The sequence below is a fragment of the Podarcis tiliguerta genome (genome assembly GCF_965153285.1).
Source record: "Podarcis tiliguerta genome assembly, chromosome: 5".
Taxonomy (NCBI): Eukaryota; Metazoa; Chordata; class Lepidosauria; order Squamata; family Lacertidae; genus Podarcis; species Podarcis tiliguerta.
Genome location: NC_139538.1, coordinates 10,059,034 through 10,083,309, shown reverse-complemented (window position 1 = coordinate 10,083,309; position 24,276 = coordinate 10,059,034). Strand labels below are relative to the sequence as shown.

Sequence of the window (24,276 nt, the reverse complement as noted above, 5' to 3'; positions counted from 1 at the left end):
TAAACCACTTTAAAAATGTAATTTTAGATATCCCTCAAAATTACACAAATACAATAAAAACATAATACAAGATTATACTGTATTGTGTTTGCAGCAATGTTGCTGTTGTTGGCATCTGTCTGTTTTGGGAGACAATGGAGGAGTGTGCCTTTGGGGATGAAGTCTAACTCAAAACTGGTGGAAGGTTACAGCGGCTGCTATGGCTGTAGAGATCAATATGGGAGATAAATGTTTGGTTGCAGCTGGGGCAGATGAAGGTGTCCAGTTGTACTGCTGCAGATGCATTTCTTATCTCTGGACCTCTCCCCAGTGGTCATTCCTCCTCTGGTCACTGCTATGGATGCATGACCTGACTGCCTGTCTCCAGTCGCTGTGGTATAAAACTAAAAGGCTGAAAGATTGGAGTACAGTGGTACCTCAGGTTACATACGCTTCAGGTTACATACGCTTCAGGTTACAGACTCCGCTAACCCAGAAATATTACTTCGGGTTAAAAACTTTCCTTCAGGATGAGAACAGAAATCGTGCTCCGGCGGCACGGCGGCAACAGGAGGCCCCATTAGCTAAAGTGGTGCTTCAGGTTAAGAACAGTGTCAGGTTAAGTACGGACCTCCGGAACGAATTAAGTACTTAACCCAAGGTACCACTGTAGCTATAATGTTGGAGGCTGTAATCCTGTGCACACTTGCATGGGAGTAGGTGACATAAAACAGAGTGAGACTTTTGTCTGAGTAATCACGCTAAGGATTGGACTCCATATCAAGTTATTACAAAAAGTATTTTATTGCTATTTTAGTAATTACCTTTTGCTTCAAATGAAAGCATGATTCTTAAAATCTCTCCAATGCTACCTATTGCCTTCCACTTCAAATTTAGAATAAGTTCCATTCTCTTTCATTAGTTAACATTCAGTGCATTTATATATAGAAATATGTAATTATACGTTTGTGTTGTCATGGCAATTTAGGGCTGGAGTTGCCAGACTGCAACAATATTTCACTGTAACAGAGCAGTCCACATGAAACATGGAATTGTATAATATAAACAATATCATATTTATATTGATTTTTAATATATGGAAATCCCTACTCACTTGTTTTGTGCTAAGCTATTTTGGGATGTATAAGGATTTCAGAGCAACTATTTTAGAAACATGAATTAACCATTTGTGAAACAAATTCATGGCAGGCAGTTGTGTGCATTGCCAATGGCTAGAGATACAGCAGATCTTCAATCAGAGCCTATTAGTATTGCAGCGATCACCATGTTGAGACATTGATCCCCAGCTAAAAGATGAATAACAGTGGTATGAGAATACTGCAAAATTTTTGCCTTCTCAAATAATTTGCTTCTAACTTGGCTGAAGCTAGTCATAACAAAATGTATACCTTATTCAAGGTTGCTAAAACAGCTGTTATTTTTTTAAAAAAAATTAGTCACACCAACATTACTCTAGATTGTAGATAAAATAAATTACTAGTTTAAAACAGTTCTAACAGCCAAACCAGAGAAGGCATTAGGTAAAACATCAAGAACACAGAACAAAAACTTAAGATAAACACCAAAAGGCCATATAAATAGACTAGCATTCCAGTGGCACTAAAACAAATATTAAGAATGTGCTGGGTGGATTTCTCACTGGAGGGAGCTCCACAGTTGGTACAATCCACTCCCCCCCCCCAAAGCCCTCTCTCTGACACCTCCCTACCTGAATTCCTAAATGTCCTAATGGGATATCCTCAGAAGAGCTTCCAACAGTCTTTGCTGCTGGAGAGGTACACATGGATCACTTTATTGTTCAGGTATCCTAGTTCCAAACAATAGAGCATGTCTTGGCAGATCTATAGACAGTTGCTGCCAGGCTCTGCTGGGTAACTCCCTAGTTATCATGTTTATCTTTTCAATTCTGTTTTAGGTGTTTTGCACAACTGCTACTGTTTCATGCCAGGCCAGTAGAGGGTATCTCTTGCCCTTCTCTTGCGCAATACCATCCAAAGTTGCCATCTGGGAACACTGTCCTGCCCACTTTCAAAGTCTGACCTTATTCCAGAAATCTCTTGTGGCCAATGGAAGTTGATGCCTGTGTGTAGGCCATTCTGCACATACAGATTCTGTTTGGACAGACATTACATCTTTTCTTTCTGTTTTCTGCCTGATTTCTTACAGTTTGTTTGTTGCAAGGAGGTGTTGTAGTGTCATGTGCACCTGTTCTTATAAGTCTTCCTGTTCTTTGGCATTTTGTCCTACACAGTTGCATGAGAGCAGACCAGTGATGGGGATGTCTTTCCTGGACTCGTATGTTACTTTTAAATTGTATTGTTGCAGTTTTAGGATCATGCATTGATGTTTTGGTGCAGCAGATGCTAAGTTTCTATAGTATGCTTTTCAGGGGTTTGTGATTGGTATTTTATTTCACAAAATTTATATACTGTTTGATTACAGAAAGAATAAAACAATAACATTTTCAGTAAAAAAAAATTATTAAAAACAATTATTATTGTATTTTTATGCTATAAACTGCCTTGAGATTTCAGATGAAGGGCGGTACACAAAACAAACAAGCAAACAAACTGAATTATTTAAAACATTCAGAAATAATTAAAATCAACAATAAGCTAAAAAACCAGATTATCTCATTTCATATCAATGCAAGTTACTAGCGCAAGCAACAGGCCTCCCTCTAGATTTGAGGGAGCTTTCCAGGAGCTGGTTTCCTGGGTTATAACTGTTTCTCTTAAAGGGACCATGTGCCAGATGATAATACACACATTGCTGAGCAGGGGTAAGGAAGATTTTTTTTGGTTGGAGGGCCACCCTCCCTTCTGAGAAACCTTTCAGCGGCTATACGCCATTGGTAGATTGGGACAAAGGCAAAAGTGGGCAGAACAAGAAATGTGAATTTTAACTTTTATAATAGGCTAATTTCTGCCCACTCACATGGCCCTCACCATCCTCCTTCCAGGCAAGCATGAAGGACGCAGCCAGGCAAATGCACTCAAGGAACGGTGCAAGGATGTGGGTTTGACATGAGAGGTGTATGGCCTGGGGAGAGCCCCAAAGGTCATCTAGACAGGCCTGGAGGGCTGCTTGTGGCGTCTGAGTCTGAGGTTCCCCATCTCTGATGCAAAGGTTTTTAAATTAAAATCAGCATTTTGAATTGTGTCTGGAAAACAGAATGGAAGCTCATGTATAGAAGAATAGGTGTAAATGTTCACTTAGCTGTGAGCCTCTGTCAAACAGCAGAAGTTCCTTAACTTTTGTCTGGTCCAGTTTTGTGGGACCAGTTTTAGTTTCTGAGGCCTGAGGATGTGGACATGATGCTTCAATTACATGCCCTCTCAACCTCTGCCCTGAGTCAGAAGAGGCTGTGAAGGTCCTGGACTGTTGTCTAGATGCAGTGGTGGGCTGGATGAGGGCCAGTAAGCTGAAGATGAATCCTGACAGAATGGAAGCACTGTGGATGGGTGATTCCCTTGTCTGGGAATTAAAGAAGTTGCCTGCTTTGGGCAGGGTTGCACTTTCTCTGAAAAAGCATTGGCACAAACTCCTAGGAGTTAAGGGTGAGGCAGTTCTAGCCCCTCACAATATTCAGAGGACGTTGTGTGACATCACATTGCCCCCTCCTGTCCTCTGGAGAAACTGGCGCCTCTGGTGTGGAGGTGCTCCAAGATCCATCACTGTGAATGAGGCACAAGTGGCATTCAAGTGAGGGGTGCCCTTTTCCACATCTGGCTGATATTCCATATACTGTAGGGATAACCTGACCACAGTGACTCTTACATCAGTACTTTCAAGGTTAGATTATTGTAATGCATTCTACATGGCACTGCATTTGAGGTTGGCTTGAAAGCTTCAGCTCGTACCAAATGCGGCAGCTACACTTTTAAGTGAGACAGTCTACCCAGAAGATATTACACCAGTTCTGAAGGAATTGCACAGACTGTCAATATTCTGCTGAACCACGTTCAAGGTGCATGTTGACATACAAATCTCTATGTGGATTATGACTTGGCTATTTGATGGAGCAGCCTCTTACCTACTTGTCTAGATATTAAGATTTAATGGATATGTTTCCTTGATTGGGCTGCAATTGCCAGGGAATTAACATGTTACAGCCCAAGAGAGTTGCAACATATATCAAGAGAGTTCTTGATATACGCACTCCTGTTACAAAACTTACTAGTTTTAATCATTTCATTTTATTTTTAGTGGAATGGTGCAGCACTTCTGTATTGGCTCCACTGGTGTACCCACACAGCCTCAACGTCACTGCTGCCCTGCCCTGTTCCAATAAGTGGCTGTGACACTGGTGTTGGGAAGTTGGCTCTTCAATACTACCGTACTCTGCTGGCTGCTGTTAACAACTAAAGTGTTAACTAGGCACTCTTGTTTACAATATAAGTGTCTTGCTAGATCGGACTAAAGTCCATCTAGTTTAGTATTATTTGGAAGAGCCCTGAAACTGTTCATATTCTTTATTAATTAGTCACTTTACTCAGAAATGACTTAAAGCAACTTACAAACACAATAGAAATACTAAAACCAGTAGACATTACATGGTTTGCTAGAAATTGGTCAGTGATCATTGCCCACCTGTGCTTTAAATAGTAATGTTAAGCACTTAACATAATTACATTTTGTTAAGTAGCATATGTAAAACATGTAGATGGCAGATGCAAAAAAAGATGAAGTATGAGTTGCTGTATGTCAGAATAGGCTTGTGGATAAACTTGGGAATAGTATTGAGGTGCTTACCTCTGTTGAATCCCAAACAACTGCTCCCTGTTCCCCTTCCTTGGGGAAATATATACTGCTGGTTTCTCTTACCACTTTTACACAGTTGTATGTCTTCAAGAATATAATAAGTAATGGAGATGTGGCCTAGGTTTACATTGCAAGGAAAATTTTGAATCAATATGTTATGCTGAAATAAACTTTAAAGATGTCTTTGGATTTCTTTGGATAATTGTAGTTGTACTTGTGGGATCCTTCCTGTCTCTATCTGATGATAAAGAGGCTTTATTTTTCTATTAGAAACTGAGTACTACTGTTCTTAAAGTGTTCATCATCCCTTGCCAGGATTAGGATAATACACATAAATGAGGATAATGTAGATTTAAGAGTACTTCAGTTGCATGAAACACTTTTTTTTTACATTGCATAAAGGAGCACATTAGCTCAGTTGAAGGGAAATGTTTCATTTCTTCCTATTTAAGTGACACATTCTCTCATCCAATTTTTCAGTACTTTCCCCAGCAATTTTAGTTTTAGTTTTAAAAAAACACAATGGCAACCTCTGTAGTCAAATAAAGTGATAAAATTTAATTTCAGAACCCATGTTATTTGAGTATGGAGGGAGAGGGACTTGGGAGATGACAAAGCAAAATTCGGAATCCTGGAAAGCTGATAGTAGTAGTAATAATAATAATAATAATAATAATAACAATAATAATAATAATACTTTTGTTTCACCTTTCATAATGGATTTCCAGTGCAGCTTACAAGTGGAAATACAATTAAAAGGTAAAGGTACCCCTGCCGGTATGGGCCAGTCGTGTCCTACTCTAGGGTTGCGTGCTCATCTCGCTCTAGAGGCCGTGAGCTGGCGCTGTCCGAAGACACTTCCGGGTCACGTGGCCAGCGTGACGAAGCTGCAGCTGGCGAGCCAGCACCAGCGCAGCACACGGAAACGCCGTTTACCTTCCCGCTATAAAGCGGTACCTATTTATCTACTTGCACTTAAGAGTGCTTTCGAACTGCTAGGTGGGCAGGAGCTGGGACCGAACGACGGGAGCTCAGCCCGCCGCGGGGATTTGAACCGCCGACCATGCAATCAGCAAGTCCTAGGCACTGAGGTTTTACCCACAGTGCCACCCGCGTCCCGGAAATACAATTAAAACAAAATAAAACTGGGAGGGGTAGCTAATACTGCAGAAGACAGAATCAGGATTCAAGATGACCTTAACAGATCGGAGAACTGGGCCAAAACTAACAAAATGAATTTCAGTAGGGACAAATGTAAGGTTCTACATTCAGGCAGAAATAACCATGAAGTCTTCAATATGAGGTTCCCCAGGGTTCGATTTTGTCGCCCATGCTGTTTAACATCTATATGAAACAGTTGAGTGGGGTCATCTGGAGTTTTGGAGTTCTACTTCTCCTTTACACCTGTAGGTGCAGCAGTGGATGTGCTGGATCATTGTCTTGCCTCAGTAATGGACTGGATGAGAGCCAATAACCTGAAGCTCAATCCAGATAAGACTGAGGCACTGTTAGTGGATTGTTCCCTAGACAGGATGGATGAGAGGTTGCCTGCCCTTGATGGGATTACATGCCCTCTGAAGGAGTGTGTACACTGCTTGGAGGGTACTCCTGGATCTTTTGCTGTCACTTGAGGCTCGGATGGTCTTGATGGCATGGAGTGCCTTCCATCAGCTTTGGCTGGTGGCCCAGCTGTGCGCCTATCTAGACAGGGATAGCTTAACCTCTGTTGTCTGCAATGTGGGACTGCCTCTGGAGATGGTTCAGAATTTCAGCTGGTGCAGAATTCAGTGGCCAGGTTGCTCACCGGGGCAAGACTGAGCATAAAACACCAATCCTAGCCTGACTCCACTGGCTGACAATTAGTTTCCAGGTCCAATTCAAAGTGATGGTTTTGACCTATAAAACCTTAAATGACCCAGGACCACAATATCACAAGAATGCCTCTCTCCTTATGAACAGACCTGGACCCTATAGTCATCAACTGAGATCCATCTTTGTGTGCCTTCTGCACGAGAGATCTGGAGGGTGGCATCACGAGAACGGGCCTTTTCTGTGATGGCTCCTTATTTTGGGAATGCTCTCCCTAGGGAAGCTTACCTGGCATCATTGATATACATCTCTAGACACCAGGCAAAGGGACGATGGTGGCGCTGTGTTCTAAACCACTGAGCCTCTTGGGCTTGCTGACCAGAAGGTTGGCAGTTCAAATCCCCACACCAGGGTGAGCTCCTGTTGCTCTGTCCCAGCTTCTGCCAACCTAGCAGTTCGAAAGCACACCAGTGCAAGTAGATAAATAAGTACCCTGTGATGGGAAGGTAAATGGTGTTTTCATGCGCTCTGGCTTCCATCATGGTGTTCCGTTGTGCCAGAAACTGTTTAGTCATGCTAGCCACACGACCTGGAAAGCTGTCTGTGGACAAATGCCAGCTCCCTTGGCCTGAAGCAAGATCTGCGCCACACCCCATAGTCTCCTTTGACTGAACTTAACCATTCAGAGGTCCTTTACCTTTTTTACCTAGACACCAGGCAAAAACTTTCCTTTTCTCACAGGCCTTTGGCTAATTAAACAATCTATGGCCTTTTAAACTGGGTGGAAGTAGTGGTTTTTGTTTGTTACTATGTTATGTATTTTTGTGTTTATATTTTTGTGTTTATATACAGTAAACCGCCCTGTGATCCTTGGATGAAGGGCAGTATATAAATTTAATTAAGAATATTAATATAAGCTAGACTTTTGACTCAAGGCCAGAAATGAACTAGGAGCTAGTGTGATTAATAATACAGTTGGTATAACATGACCATAATAAGTTTAGGAACAGGATTGTAAGAGGTCAGCACATTCTTCTGAGAGCAGAGAGAGACTCGGGGAGTGTGGGCTGCATTTGCACTCTCAGTAACATATAAGGGAACAGTCTAGTAAATGCAGGATGTGTTGGTTTTAGAGTTCCTTGGTTTTAGGAGGTTTAGTGGGGTCTGCCATGGAAAAGAGCAAGCTGCTTTGATGTTGGACTAGGATAAGGCAGCTGGAAGCTAATCCTGCTTTCCCCAGCAATTTGTGTGTAGGTTGAACCAAGGAGTGCTGGATGTCCTGGCTTGGAGGCTTTTAAAAAGTGATTGCTTTGGTGTATCCCAGGTCCTCTTCCATCTGGGCTGCAAGAGTAAGTGGGAGGGTGGTGCCAGCAACTACCAGAGAGTAGTACCTACTGGCAGCACTGCAGGGCTGTTGTGTTGCAGTTAGACAAGGAAGAGGGTGAGAGAGCTGCTGTCTTGGGCAGATCACCTTTGACAGAGGTAAAAGTTGCTCTGTGCTAAAGGATCAATCTATTACAGTACTTCAGATGACAAGGGCAGATCAAGGAGCATCTCTGAATTGCAGATCTGTCCCTTTAGTCCCTAACTTTAAGGTTTAAGAGGAATGCAACCTCCAAAACAGGAGAAATACCACTAACCTGGGTGGATGGACCACAGGCTAGTAGCATCTTCATTTTGCCTAGATTGAGCTTCTGTTTATTGGCTCTTATCCATTTGAGTCCTGCCAGAGAACTTTCTGGGGTGCAGTTCAAATTTTCTCCTACTGCCTTCCATTCATGGTGGCATCAAATAGAAGTTGAGCGAGATCTTTTTCAAGGATTGCCTAACAGGACGTGCTTGTGGGGGCATTAAATATAGTAGTGGGTTTGATTTCCATTAGGTACAGCTGAAGGAAGAACCATTGTCATTGGATACCCTGTCTTTGACTGGTAAAAGGTAAAGGTAAAGGGACCCCTGACCATTAGGTCCAGTCGTGGCTGACTCTGGGGTTGCGGTGCTCATCTTGCTTTATTGGCTGAGGGAGCCGGCGTACAGCTTCCGGGTCATGTGGCCAGCATTGCTAAGCCACTTCTGACGAACCAGAGCAGCGCCGTTTACCTTCCCGCGGGAGCGGTACCTATTTTTCTACTTGCACTTTGAAGTGCTTTTGAACTGCTAGGTACAGTCACACTATATAGATTTGTTCGAATCTTTTGTGCTCAGTTTCTTACTTCTTAGTATTAAAGCACCTTCAGAGATGAAGCTGAGTGAGGGCGCTCTGGGGACACACTTACCACCTCTGCATTTCATTCTATTATCTTAGGCATGGTACTAAACACTTCACATGACTTTCACAGCCAAATATCAGGATAATGCGCCATTAACAAAGGAGCCCATGACTCTTGTTTGGTGGCTCCTGGTTGTCTAGCTAGTCTGATCTATTCCACAGTACTGAATCAGACCACTGGTTCATTTGTCCACTGCTAATCACCCAAACTGGCAGCAATTTATTAGGTTCTCAGGAAGATATGTTTCCCAGGCATGCTATCCTTTAATTCAACTAGCGATATTTGCAATAAAAGTATACTTTCTTCTGTTGGGAAGATGTGGCTCCAGGGAATATAACCACATATCTGTGAAGCAGCATAGAAGTGGTCCTTCGTTTAATAAGAATATTTTCACCATGTATATGGCCCAGCCTGCGGTATCACTATTGTTCAATGCAGTGCCTGTCCTGTGCAGTCTTTCTGTCTGTATGCTGTTGCTGATGTTGTTGTCGTCAATGGTAATCCTTTGTGTGGGCATATCTATGTGTATGGCTGTTGGGCATTCTGCATTAAACACAATAGCATGCTTACTCATGAATGAAATTACTGGAACCCTGTTGGGGAAGGAGTACATAGCAAGATTCAAGGCACAGCCTTGCAAAACAAATGCTGCAATTATACTGTGCCTGAAAACAAGTAGCTTTTAATGTGTCCATATGCTTAAGAAAAGAAAGAATTATAGACCAACACTCATACCACCACCCCCCTCTCTTTTTTCTTCCTTTTTCTCCTTTTATACAGTTTATCACCCATAATTTCAGGATGTGTTTTGTTTCTTTAAGCTGTTTTATCTCTCAGCTCATGAGGTCACTCATGTGTGAATTCTTTTGTTCGTCATCTCACCTTTTGCCTTGATGATAGAAAATTGATCGGGCCTTAAAGCACAAGTTCAATAGACAACCCCCTTGGTCCTTTGTTTAGGAGAATAGCTACCACTGAAGACCACGAGCAGGTTGCTATTAATATGACAGCCTCTCTCTATCTCCCACTGTAATTTATAATGAAATACCTAATCTCCATTATTTTGATCCAAGCAGGCGATCCCATGAAAAAAAGTCTTTTCATCCAGTTCCCAATGGCAGTTACATGAGAAATGGCAAACCAATAATTTTTGTCAAGTTTTTTTAAGCCAACAGAAATGCTTTTCCACTGCTACAGTTTCAAAAGGCACAGATAAAGCTCATTCACTGAGATGAATGAAAAAAGCCATCTGGGGTTTTTCTTTTTGACTTCCTTTCCTTTTTCCTCCATCCTTGTAATCAAATTTGAGCAAAATCAAATGGGGCTTTCTATGAAAGTACCTTTTGTTGATCTGAACGAGCTGGTAATTTACAAAATACCCTTCTTTTGTGAGGAAGGCTAAAGAAGAAGGGGGGAAAAAGAATCAGTAGCTTTTAAAGCCGGGCCTTGGTGGGACTCTAAATGCAGTGAAAGCTGTCTGTGTTGAGAGACTGAAATGCATTTCAGAGCCAGGCCTTACCCAGGGCACTGGAAGAACAAACCTATGTGCATTTTTGTGGCAATAAAAACATGAATGGAAAGACAGAAAGGACGAGAGATAGAGAGAGAAATCTGGATCTGGAAAATGCATTAAATATTATTTTGGAGTTTCAGCCCTATTCTTTGACACACCATACTTAACAAGCAAGACTGACTGACCTCACCATTTTGGACTGTCAGAGCAAACAACATATCGGACTTTATAGTCGAAGAAGGGTGTTGCATTTCTTGGATGTTGCGGGACCATCTCCAAAGCCATCTATCTGTTTATTTGCTTCACTTACGAAGTGTTGCAGAAGAAAAACAACACTTAACCAGAATCTGGACTTCACTTCCTTTCCCATTTGTTGATGTTTCACTATTTTATTAAACAGATTTCTCTCTGGCAGCTGACTCAAAACCAAAGAACAGTCTGAACATCACAACAGTAAGTTTATTTTTTCCATTATCAATAATTTATGTTTAAGTCCTAGTGAGTAATTAGGGCAGGAAGCTTAAGATTTCATTGCAGGATTCAGGAGGCTATATTTACGTTATACAATAATTTCAAGTTTGAATTGTACATTCGTTTCATGTTGGTAATGATCATTATGGAGAAGAATGACAGATGTGGCTGCTACACACTGGGAAATCATCTGTAGAGAATAATGAAGTTCAGAATAACATGTAGCTCTAGCCCATGATTAATTAATTATTGCTAGCCCTGGAGACTTAAAAGTTAGTGATTTCTGTTTCTGTATGTAATAGTAATGTACATACATAGTAATGTACAGCATTCCCTGCAAAAATCTTTTAAGTACAGTACTGTAATGCTTAAAACTTTGGAGATGACTGTATTATTCATCCTTGCTTTATTTCACTTTATACATCACCGAGAAAGAAAGAAACTAAATGTTCTAGCCTAGTAAAAGTCTTCCTTGAGTTTACATTAACTTGGAGAATTGAAATAGCTGTTTAAAATGAGAACTAGAATGATTTGCTTTAAGTGTGAGTTGCTATCTTGAACTTGCTATGTTTTTACTTTTTTTTTTTTTGGATCCAGGGAGAAAAGGCAGTGTCCTTCCACTGTTTTGGTTGGCAGTAGTGGTGTGCATACATGAACAGAATAATGTCATATCACATTTGGCACCCTAGTTTGAAACTGATTATATGCAAGTTAAGTCTCAGTAGGTTTCATGTCTTAACAGAGTATTTCGTTTCAGACTGTTTGTATGGATGCCATTCATGGGATCTTTGTTTTGATAATGCCTTAGATAAACCATATATAGTACTTTTAGGTCTTCCCTAAAGGGTGGTAAACCCCAGAATCTGTTTTAACTGCTTGCCCCTTCATCTCCAATCCAATCAGATTAACAGGGAAGGCAGTTTCATTCTTGAAAACATTTTGAGCTGTCTGCTGCCTCCTAATGACTGACTTATCAAATAGCAAATGTGACATATTTTTAAAAGATTTCCTTTCAGCTGCATGTATTAAATCACATGTTTGTTTGCTTCTCGTACCGACTCATTTATTGGTTTTGCTTTGTGCTATCAGGTTTGGAAGAAAGTTGATTGAATTAGCACTTCTACTGTTGATGCAACTGTGTGGGGATGTATGAATGTTTATAATCTGTTGTAACAAATATAGTCTATATCATAAAGAGCTAGGCAGGAGCATTCCCACTGGTGGGGTTGATCAGGTAAGCAAAGTCTAAGCTTAGGACGATACTGTATTTTTAACTGTTGTAAAAGAGGGAATTTTAGTAGGTACAGTTTGTGAGACAAGGGTGAAAAAAGCTGCATTTGCTAAACCTCTCTCTTCTCCTGAACTATTAAAGATGTACAAGGCCCACTGATTCTCTGTATTCAGAGCAGCAGCAAGATAGGATTGACTTCAGAGTACCAGGAGAGAAAGAGAGAGAGGGGGGGAGGAAGGAAGGAAGGAAGGAAGGAAGGAAGGAAGGCAGGCAGGCAATTCAAGGCTGGGTGCTCCCTCAAGGGTCAGGTTCATAGGAGGTACAGAGAAAGGAGAGCCAACCACCTGAAAACAGACAGGTGAATGAAAATGAAAAAATAAAGTTATGAAAAAAATATTGTAGGGAAAGGTGCAATAAAATGTCTCTGGACCATACCTGTAGTCAACATATCACTCATCAACCTCTTAGGGCTTCCCTTTTCAGAGATTTCTGGGAGATGGGATCGGGGCAGCCCAAATTTTCAGTTGTGCTAGGATTGCTGGTCAGCATGGTGGAGATAAGGAGTAAGTTTTCTTCAGTGTGAACTAGCTACGTGAACCACTGGAAAATGGCTCCTTAAGCAAGAAGATTTGCTATGTTCAGGACTTAACTGGAACTACCTAATTGCAACCTATAAACACCATAATTGTACCCCAGTCACATGTATACTAAAGCTGCAGTTGAGCTTTATATGGGATCAGCTGGCATATCCCATGGCTCACTAGCCACGGAACAATATAAAAACAGATTTATGTTCTTTATCCATTTATTTATTTATTGAAATTATGTTCTCAGAGTGGTTTACAAAAAATTACAATAATGTATAATAAAGCTCCAAGCATAAAATTACATATACCTAGCAACATTAACACCAACAAAAAGAAGAAGAAGGCATACAAGACCCCTTCTACCACGACCCATCCATTAAAAAAAGAGTTTAAAGCATTTTTAATTTATAGGCTTCCATCTGCCATTTGTAAGCCAGTATGGAAGATGACAAGTGAACCTTTGTAGTCAGTGGGTTCCATAACAGGGGTGCCATAACAGGGAACCAGAGGGCATTCTTGGTAGTGACGCCCTCCCTGTGAAACACCCTCCCATCAGACATCAAGGAGATAAAGAACTACACAACTTTTAGAAGACATCTGAAAGCAGCCCTTTATTGGGATGTTTTTATTATGTTTTTATATGTGTTGGAAGCTGCTCAGAGCAACCCAGTCAGATGGGCAGGCTATAAATAATAAGATCACCATAATCATCACTAAAAAGGTGCTAAATCTTGCCCTAATAAGACAGCTTCATCTGCCAACTTCAGTGCACAATATGTAGCTCCATGTACATAATCCTATTTACTGATAATGAACTTATTATCCAAGTGCCTATTTCTTACATCACCAAAATGGTACTACCTAAGCTCAAATGAGAGGTATCAGCTGGCAAGGAAGAATTCCAGTCTCTATAGAAAAACAAAATATATTTAGGAAAAATAACCCTACTGGGGAGTGGGGTGGACGGACCCAAAATAACCCAATGAAGACTCATCAGGCTCAATGAGCACAAGATGTCAATATGTTGACTGACAGTTGGGTATGCGTGTGTCAGGGGTTCAGGAGCAGAGTCACAGGAGAGGGAGGAAACGGAGAGCGAGGGGGAGGAGTCTGAAGGAAATGTCAGCGACGACAGTAGTCCGAGGTCTCTGAGTCTCTCCAGTGACTCGGAGGATTCACAGAAAGGGGCCCCCATGGTCAGGGCAAGGGGAGTGCCCAGGGGGACACCTCGGGAAGAAGGGGCCGGAGGGGACTCAGAGAGTGGCAGCTGGAGATCCGGACCAGCGTCCCCCCCAGAGTGCAGTAGGGGGGAGGAGTCCAAGGCATCGGGATCAGGGAGCGCGCAGGCAGAGGGAGAACGTGAGGCAGGAGTGACCACGCCCTCGTCAGGGAGCGAGGAAACGGTCATCCGGAAAGTTAAACGCGCGCGCGCGCCAAGTTCAAATGTGCAGGAGGGCGGCAAGGTGGGCAGCCCGGGTAAGGAGCCAGGTCCTAAAGCCCGCCGAAGAGAGGGGGAGGAGTCAGAGGGGTCAAGCTCTGCGTCAGAAGAGTCCAGGAGGAATGAGACCCCGGGGGGTAGTAAGACCCAGAGGAAGAGAGAGAGAAGGAAGAGGTGGAGTAAGATTAGAGTCTTGAGCTGGTGCACAGGGGGCGGAGACCCAGACAGAGCTTCGCCGGTCTAAAGTCCAGACGTAGAGCTGGGACGCTGAGACTTGTAAATGGAGACTATTCTTCAATAAAGACTTTGATACTGTACTATCGGCTAGCGTTGGTCCTTGGTGAGCTGGGACCCGGAGCCAGCTCTGACAGCGTGTGTATGGAAAACCAGAAGCAAGGGGGAGGAGAATCCTGAACAGGAGTATTCTTCACTGCATTGTTTTGTTGTCTTCATTTTATGGTAGTTGTCACTGATAAATCACTGTCCCCTTTTCTTTTGGGGATCCCTTGTTAATGCTGTGCTAGTGTTGTTACTCTAATTCCCTCCTTCAAGAGCTCCCTGCTTGAGATCTCTAAAATGTTGATCAGTTCCCTTCAGTTCACACTGTAAGATTTTTTTGCCCCAACATGTATTACTTTCCACTTGTTCACATTGAATTGCATTTGCTGTAATGCTGCCTGTTCACCCAGTTTGTAGCAATCCTTTTGGAGTTCTTTGCAACCACGTGGTGTCATCAGCAGACCTGGACAGCTCACTGCTCACCCCTAACCTCCCAAGTTGGAAGTACCCCCAGATTGTGTACCTGCTCTTTCAGGATCAGGAGGAGGCAACCTCCCATCCATCTAGTCTAGAGAACCACCCACTAGCAGTGCCTGGTTTATCTGGATTGAGCATCCGTTTAATGGTTCCTATCCAGTATATTACTGAGGCAAGACAATGGTCCAGCATGTCCACTGCAATACCTGCAGATGTAAAGGAGAAGCAGAGCTGTGTGTCATCAGCAGATTGCTGACAATGTACTCTAAAACTCCAGATAACCCCACTCAGTATTCTCATGTAGATGTTAAACAGTGTGGAGGATACAATTGAACCCTGAGGAACACTACACTGAAGGCTCCACAGGGCTGAAGAGCACTCCCCAAATACCACCCTTCAGAAATGATCATACAAGTAGGACCAGAACTAGCACAACATTATGCAACCACCCCTAACTCGGACACTCCCCCAGAAGGATCCTGTATTGAATGCCACTTTATAGGATTGTCATGTGTCCTCTCTTTCCAGGACACGTCCTCTTTTTCAGGGGTAAAATTTGAGACAAATTGCAGTTATTTGCTTTGAATATGACTATGGCTGTCATAGCGTCCTCTTTTTTGCTCTCAAAAATATGGCAGGCCTACTGAGAGGTCAAGGAGAATTAACAGACAAATTTCCCCTGTCTCTCTCCCGACAGAGGTCATCATACAATGTAACCAAAGCAGTTTCTGTGCCAAAAATGGGCCTTCTGTGTCTTCTGATTTGCGATGGCAGAGGGGTAATGTGCTCTAGCTTCAACCCATTTTACTGCCTTCTCTCTAGAATGCTTCTGGGCTCACTTTGGTCCAGAAGCAACAGGGAGGGAAGAGAGTAGGGGTAGCTGGAACTGGTGCTTTGCTTTCTAGCATGCCCAGTGAAACCACTGTTTTGTTTTTAAAAGAAAATGAAGGGGAGCAGGGACTCACTGCAACCTGGTAAGCATGGGGGGAATAGTTGGGAGCATTGAGGGGTTATCTGTTTTAATTTGTGAGGGTTGTGATGTGTGATGTTGCTTGGATATATTTGTGTAGAGTTCATGAAGAGTTAGGTGGATTTTTGTGGGTGGATGGGAATATTTCCTGGATGGTTTTTGATTTTGGGAAAGGCAGGATTTTGCCTGAGTAGGGTCTTTTGGGGAGAAAGTGGTAGGAATGTGTGTATGACAATTTCCCATATTTGAAAATAGCCCCACCCAAAAAGATGATTGTCAGACTTTGCTGTACTCTTCCATATCTAAAGTGTTGTGCACCATGCATGTATATCAGCATGTACAACAATCACACACACCTGTATTCATTGATCTGTGTATAATAATATTTAAGGCTACATCCCATTTCTTCCAAAGACATGTTTTCCTTGTAGAAATGTCATATTAGAAGGTATACTTAAAGACACCATATTTTTGTGTTCAGCTAAGATAAGAAATCATTTTCCCAATCCCTCTCCCTTAAGTGTTGTATCTTTTAGATTGTAGGCTAGAGGGCAGGAACTGTTGTATCCCTGACATTTGTAAGCCCTGCTGGGAGCCTTTTTTGGCTGAAGAGTAGTATAAAAATGACTTAAATGAAAAAAAAAAAATAGTAGCTGGAGGAATAGAAACCATTCAAGTTGTGGAGGATAGTGGTAGAAGGGAGGCCCTCACTCTGGTTCTATCTGCTTGCCTAGTGTGTGTTGAGTGGAAGGAACAATTTTGCACATGTTCAGAGAGCTGGACATGTTGTTGTTAGTTTATGTGTGCCAGTGCAAAGCCCAAGCCCTAGTCCTGGTTAGACCTGGCTTTAAGGAAGCCTGCCTTAACCTCAGGCTTTAAGCTTTACTTCTTTAACCAAACTGATATACTGCTTCATTTTAAGTAGAACCTCTAAGCTGTTTACAAAAAAATCTAGCTCTTGGCCACTTCTTATGACATCCTGTACTGAATTATATTGCTGCAGTTTAAGACTAGTTTAAGACTGCCAAGGCAGGAAGCCCGCAAACCCTCCCTTGTCTCCTTCAGTTCAGTATTTCAGCATTGGGCCATACACAGCTGAACTAAACCTGGACCAGGGATGGCAACTTGAATAAAATATGGGGGGGGGGGGCTATAAGCCCCGCCCTGCGCAATTGATCACATGACATGGCACACCCACACCATTTGAATGGCAATGGCAATTTATTTTGGAGGGGGGGCAGTGCCCTCAAATATTTTTTTGGGGTGTGTGCAAAGGGACTTTGGCCCCCAGGAGTTGGCTCCTATGACCTAGACCAAGTGTTAGTTGGATTGAGTGTGGGGAGAGCATTTCCAAGAAGGTTCAAGATGTATCTTGCCAGATTGTCAAAGCTGTTGTAGAATCCATGCTGGTTCTGCGTCGGTAAAGCTTGTTCTTCTATATGCTTGGTTATTTCTTCTTTAGCAGTACTTTCCACTAGTTTTCAGGGGACAGACATTAAGCTAACTGACCTGTAATTTCCAGGATCCTTCAAAATGGCTCCTGGCATCCAAAGAGCAACAATAACCACCCCCTCCAACTTGTACCAAATACCACGATCATCCCTTGATAAGATGCCCGATCTATGTCAAAAAATGTTTAACATCATGCCAAAGTCATGTTTTGGTCTTGATTCGAATGGTGCCTGGCTCCTAATTTTTTTTATATAGATCTTCATTTCCACCTCAGAAACCTTTGAGCCTAGTCTGCTATTTTGATTCACAGTGGTGCCCAGTGTCCAAATGGTGATGAAGTCTACTGCCCCAACTGAGGAATTCTCGGGCCATCTTTGGTGATGATATCATGAGAGGCAGCCAAACCTATGCCTAAAAATGGATGATGCCATGCCAAAGCAGAACCTATAGAGAACAAACAGATGAATGGACAAACTACTTTCCAAAATATGCAGTTAGGAGGCTCCCACAAAACGAAAAGAATCAAAGACATAAACTAACCAAATAAATACAAGCATTAAAACTTGTATTTATATACCTCTTTGCAGCAAGGATGTGGAATCTTTTTTTTAGCCTGAGGTCTGCATCCCATTCCCTTCTGGACAATTTTCTAGGGGTCACATGCCAGCAGAGGACAAGGCCAGAGGCTAAAGTGGGCTAAGAAACAGGTGTGATTTTCATCTTTGTGCAGTAGGCTAATTTCTACACATACTATCCTCCATCTAGGCAAGTGAAATATACTCAGAGTCGCAAAGTGATTTCATGCTCTTTATTCAGCTCATAGTGGTGAGGAGGAAGGAATGAAAGTCCCCTCAAAGTATCTGCTTTATATACATTATTTACACAATGGGCTGCACATGATTGGCTAATTCTGGAATTCTACTGTAAGCCAATCAGGTTGTGGATTCACCTATATCTGGAGCAGGATTGGGTGGTTCCTGCCAACCAATCAGACTGCTGCATTGTTCTAGGACCAATCAGACTGATGCATTCTGAATCCTATTGTTCTAGGACCAATCAGACTGCTGCGATTTGGATCCTATTGTTCTAGGACCAATCAGACTGCTGCGATTTGGATCCTATTCAACTCAGTACATAACACCCCTCCCCTCTAAGTTCCAGTCCTGCTCGGGAGGTCGCATTCATAGTCCTCGAGGTACGCCGGCGGCCTACGTGTGCGTTGCGGCCTGTGGTGTTCCCTGGTCCGGGGTTCAGGTTCTGGCTCGTGTTCCAAGGATGCTGGCTGTGATGGGCCTGTTTGGTCTGGCGCAACTGGCTCGCTCAGTCGTGGTTCTGGTTCCGGTGTCCGTTCGGCCTCGCGGGTCCTCTCTGTATTTACTGATTCTGCCTCTCCTGCTGGCCCCTCCTGCTCTATGGGCCTCACTGCCGCTCTGTTCCCTTGGGACTCCTCTGACCTTTCCTCCTCCTGGTTTTCTCCCGGGAATCGTCGCCGTATCTGGTCGCAGTGGCGGCGCCAGCATTGCCCCCCATCCGTTAGCACCTCGTATGACACGGGGCCAGTGACCCTGGTGACTGTGGCGGGCCATGCTGGGCCTGCCCCAAAATTCTTTGCGTACACTGGGTCCTGGGCCTCGAAGGTCCGGGGGTTCCTGCCTTCCCCCACCACTACCTCATCCTGAGCTCTATCGGGGTGAAGGCGGTCCAATCTGATTGCAAGGCGCCGACCCATTAGTAGTTCAGCGGGGCTCCGGCCAGTCGTTGAGCTGGGGGTGCTGTGCTGTGCTAGGAGGAATGTGGCAAGGCGGTACTCCCAATCCCCTTGCGTCATGCGGCGAAGGGTGTCCTTGGTGGTCCGCACCATGCGTTCTGCTTGGCCATTGGTGGCAGGGTGGAATGGCGCCGAACGGATGTGGCGGATGGCGTTCTGCGCTGTGAAGGTTTGGAATTCTCCTGACGTGAATGCAGTCCCGTTGTCTGAGACGAATGTGTCAGGGAGCCCGTGGGTTGCAAACAGCCTGCGTAGTACCCGGATGGCTGCGGATGTAGAAGTGGACGGTACCAGTGCGACTTCCAGCCATTTGGTGTAGGAGTCCACCACTATGAAGAATGTTTTCCCCTGAAAGGGGCCAGCGAAGTCCACATGCAGGCGTGACCATGGTGCTCAGGCGGACTCCCAGGACTGGACTGGGGCCCTTGGGGGATCTGGGCGGGATTCTTGGCAGGCCTGGCAGTGTTTGACCCAGGCCTCTATCTCTCCGTCGATCCCCGGCCACCACACATAACTCCTGGCCAGGGCCTTCATTCTTACTACCCCTGGGTGTGTCTCATGTAGGGCTGTGAGGACCCTTTTGCGGAGGGGCTGGGGAACAACGACCCTGCTTCCCCATAACAGGCACCCCTTGTGGGCTGACAGTTCATGTTTGCGGGTTGTGTAGCCAGCGAATTCTGGCCCAGGGCTGTTGCTGGGCCATCCCCTCCACACCCAGTCCAGGACCCGGGAGATGACCCTGTCTTTCTTGGAATGGTGTGCAACTTCTTGTGCCTGAATGGGGCGGTCGGGAAGCAGCTCCAGGCTCATAACCTCTTGTGCAGGTGCTGGGTCGGGGCCTGTTTCCGGTAGTGGTAGCCTGCTGAGGGCGTCCGCATGGCCCATCGCCTTCCCAGGTCGGTGAATCAGTGCATACTGGTAGCTGGCAAGGAAAATTGACCACCTGAGGACGCGAGGAGACAGCACTTGGGGGGTCTGCTTTTCGGGGGCAAACAAGCCAAGCAACGGCTTGTGGTTAGTCACCACGGTGAAGGGCCGCCCGTACAAGAAATCATGGAATTTTTTTACTCCCTTCACAATTGCCAGCCCCTCCTTGTCTATTTGTGAGTAGTTCCTTTCGGTTGCGCTGAGTGTCTGGGAAAAGTATGCTACTGGTACCTCTCTTCCATCCGGGAGTTGGTGTCCCAGGACAGCGCCAATGCCATAGGGTGAGGCGTCGCATGCTAGCACCACCGGCAGCCTCTCGTCGAAGTGTGCCAAGACCGAGTTTGAGACAAGCAGGTCCTTGACTGCCTGGAATGCAGCCTCCTGGCGCTGGCCCCACACCCAAGGGGCCCGCTTGTCCAGAAGTCTGTGTAGGGGCTCTGCTACCGCCGCTTTGTGGGGAAGAAATGGTAAAAGTTCAATAGTCCCAAGAAGGCCTGAAGTTCAGTCTTGTTCTTGGGCTCTGGGGCATCTGAAGCCTAGATACACGGTGCGAGGCAGCGGTGCGGCAGGTGGCAGTCAGCTCAGCGGGATCCCACCTTCGTCGCCAGTGAAATATACTCAGAGTCGCAAAGTGATTTCATGCTCTTTATTCAGCTCATAGTGGTGAGGAGGAAGGAATGAAAGTCCCCTCAAAGTATCTGCTTTATATACATTATTTACACAATGGGCTGCACATGATTGGCTAATTCTGGAATTCTACTGTAAGCCAATCAGGTTGTGGATTCACCTATATCTGGAGCAGGATTGGGTGGTTCCTGCCAACCAATCAGACTGCTGCATTGTTCTAGGACCAATCAGACTGATGCATTCTGAATCCTATTGTTCTAGGACCAATCAGACTGCTGCGATTTGGATCCTATTGTTCTAGGACCAATCAGACTGCTGCAGTTTGGATCCTATTCAACTCAGTACATAACAGCAAGCATTATCAGAGTTTGGGGTTATGTTCCATCCAAGCAAAAACACTCAAGGAGGATGCAAAGCAGGACCAATAGAAATGGGATGTGACTGGTGAAGAAGTATGGTCTGGGAGAGAATCGCCAGGGTCAGATAGAGAGCCCTGGAGGGCTGCATTTGGTGCCCAGGGCTGAAGTTCCTCATCCCTGCCTTAGAGTGCTTGGAACTCTTCAAGATGCATGGGCCTGGTTCAGTAAACTATAGTTTAGCACTTTTGACCAAACTGCGGGAGGCAGTGGAAGACAGGAGGGTCTGGCGTGCTCTGCTCAGTTTGTCATTTTGCCCAATGTGAGCTACGTAACTATGGTTAGTTTCAATTACAACTGACTGAAACAAGCCAGGATCAGAAACCATGCTTTGATCTTGACTTGTTTCAGTAAACAAATGTTTATACTAACCACAGCTTGGCTCAGTGCAGTTGTGATGATAAACTATGGTTAATTTAAAGCAGGAAGTGGATGTATCCAATCACCTCATCAGGCTTTCACAGGGGAGGGCAGCACATGAGCCTGAGGTTTGTCCAGTGTTGTTTGTGTAGCACTCTACTGTGGTTTAGCACTATCTTTGAATTGGGCCATAATCTCAATCTTTCTTAGAACAGTCCTGTAAGGTCAGTACCTGGCAGCTAAAGTACAACTGTGGGAGAGCTGATTCTGAGAGACAGTAATTTACTTTAATCTGTCTGGCGTATTTAGAGCTGAGGTGAGATTTGAACTAGGGATTTCCTGGCTCACAGATTACACTAAAATACACGAGCTCTGCTTAGTACATGCCATGGCTAATACACAAACCCAGTAAATTTATAACTAAAGCTATTCAGTATGTAGAACCTATGAGCTGACCAGAGGTATAAATGCTTAACCATAATCACATACATTTAGAAGCAGAGGAGGATGGGGCAGTGTGCCCTGCCTTAGTAACTTTATTCAGATTCAAAATTTATCTTTTAAAAGTGGTGAGCTAAGTACAACCTAGCTGGCCAATTAACCATTATTAAAATGCCTAAAAAGTCATTCAGTATATCCAAAGCTACACAGAGCAGATTTTGAGCGTGCACAGAGAGTAGTATTTAAAATATGGGAACTAAAGAAAAGCTACAGGAAAAAAAACCAGCATAACAATCATGAGCAGCAACAAATAAAGCACTATGAAACAAGTTTGTCAGAATGAAAATGCTATTGCAATCTTCCTAAATGACCCTGTTCCTTGTTGCCACTAAGATCCCTTAAAATAGGTGTAAGGCACCTTGGACTCCCCAGAGGTTGCTGCTCATTGACCATGTTTGATAGGACTGGTGGGAGTTGTTCAGCAACATCTGGAGAGACAGTTCCCCTTAAAACAAAGGTGGGATTCAGAGCAAGGACTCCTTTCATGACATCTGTGTATGGATTGAAGACATTTCTTGAGAGAACCTGGATCTAGAGCTTTTAGGGATTCAGAGGTCAACCCAGCTCTTTTAATTGTGTTGAGAACAGGTGTGCAGCCAGTGGAGATTTTTTGACACTAGTGTTCCGTTTGAGTCACTTCTGCTCGTAATTGAACTGCTCTGTTCTGAATTAGTCAAATAAAGAGTGTGTTAGAGTAGTCCCACATAGAGGTTTACCAGAACTTGTTTCCCAGTAACCCTGGTTGGGCTTCCATGGCTAGGAAACATACACTTCCAGAGGACCAGGGGAAGAGGAGGAATGGAAGGTAGAAGCACAAAAATCATTTTGTTTACAGTGAGCGGGGAAAGTATTTGATCCCCTGCTAAAACTGCCTGTTTGCCCTCTGATGAAGAAATGACCAGTCCATATTTTTAATGGTAGGTTTATTGTAGCTGGGAGAGACAGAATAACAACAGGAAACCCCCCAGAAATCCAGAAGACAAAAGTCAGAGATTGATATGCATTATAATGAGTGAAATAAGTATTTGATTCCCTATCAACCAGCCAGATGTCAGGCTACCTGGTATCTTCACTGTATGTAACAAGCTGAGATTAGAAGCACCTGCTGTAAGGGAGAGGTCTTACCTGTTGACAGAAGCAATCAATCTAGCAGATTCCAAAGTAGCCAAAGTCCAAAGAGCTGTCCAAGGATGTCGGGGACAAGATTGTAGACCTGCACAAGGCTGGACTGGGCTACAAGACTATTTCCAAGCAGCTTGGTGAGAAGGTGACAACAGTTGGTGCAACAATTCACAAATGGAAGAAACACTAAATAACTGTCAACCTCCCTTGGTTTGGGGCTCCATGCAAGATCTCATCTTGTGGAGTTGCAATGAGAACGGTGAGAACGGTGATGAAGCAGCCCAGAACTACACAGGGCGAACTTGTCAATGATCTCAGGGCAGCTGGGACCATAGTCACCATGAAAACAGTTGGTAACACATTACGCCATGAAGGACTGAGATCTTGCAGAGCCATCAAGGTCCCCTTGCTCAAGACAGCACAGGTACAGGCCCATCTTCAGTTTGCCAATGCACATCTGAATGACCCGGAGGAGAACTGGGTGAAAGCGTTGTGGCCAGATGAGACCAAAATCGAGCTCTTTGGCATCAACTCAACTCGCCGTGTTTGGAGGAGGAGGAATGCTGCCTACGACCCCAAGAACACCACCCCCACTGTCAAACATGGAGGGGGACATATTATGGTTTGGGGTGTTTTTCTGCTAAAGGGCATGACACCTTCACCGCATCGAAGCGACCATGGACGGGACCATGTATCGTCCAATGGAGGTGAGACCTCCTTCCCTCAGCCAGGGCATTGAAAATGGGTCGAGGATGGGTATTCCAGCATGACAATGACCCAAAACACACTGCCAAGGCAACAAAGGAGTAGCTCAAGAAGAAGCACATTAAGGTCCTGGAGTGGCCTAGCCAGTCTCCAGACCTTAATCCCATCAAAAATCTGTGGAGGGAGCTGAAGGTTTGATTAGCTACACATCAGCCTTGAAATCTTACTGACTTGGAGAGGATCTGCAAAGAGGAGTGAGACAAAATACCTCCTGAGATGTGTGCAAACCTGGTGGCCACCTACAAGAAATGTCTGGCCTCTGTAATTGCCAACAATAAGAAATACTTATTTCACTCATTATAATGCACATCAATCTCTGACTTTTGTCTTCTGGGTTTCTGGGGTTTTTCGTGTTGTTATTCTGTCTCTCACAGCTACAATAAACCTACCATTAAAATTATGGACTGGTCATTCCTTCGTCAGGGGGCAAATGGGCAAATTTAGCAGGGGATCAAATACTTTCCCCCCTCACTGTAAGTAGCACAAAGGTTGTGACACACATGAACAAAGGACTGAAATTCTAAAGCAT

General features: G+C 44.1%; 1 protein-coding gene across 2 annotated transcripts in view; it reads left to right on the top strand.

Moving 5' to 3' along the window:
• LOC310678420 (uncharacterized protein) overlaps positions 1 to 24,276 on the top strand; it is a 456,546-nt gene that overhangs the window by 40,384 nt on the left and 391,886 nt on the right. For both annotated transcript variants that reach the window (XR_014511753.1, XM_083442374.1), the window contains exon 4: positions 10,757 to 10,809. The gene's annotated coding sequence lies outside the window, so the exon portion shown is untranslated. The remainder of the gene's footprint in view (positions 1 to 10,756; positions 10,810 to 24,276) is intronic.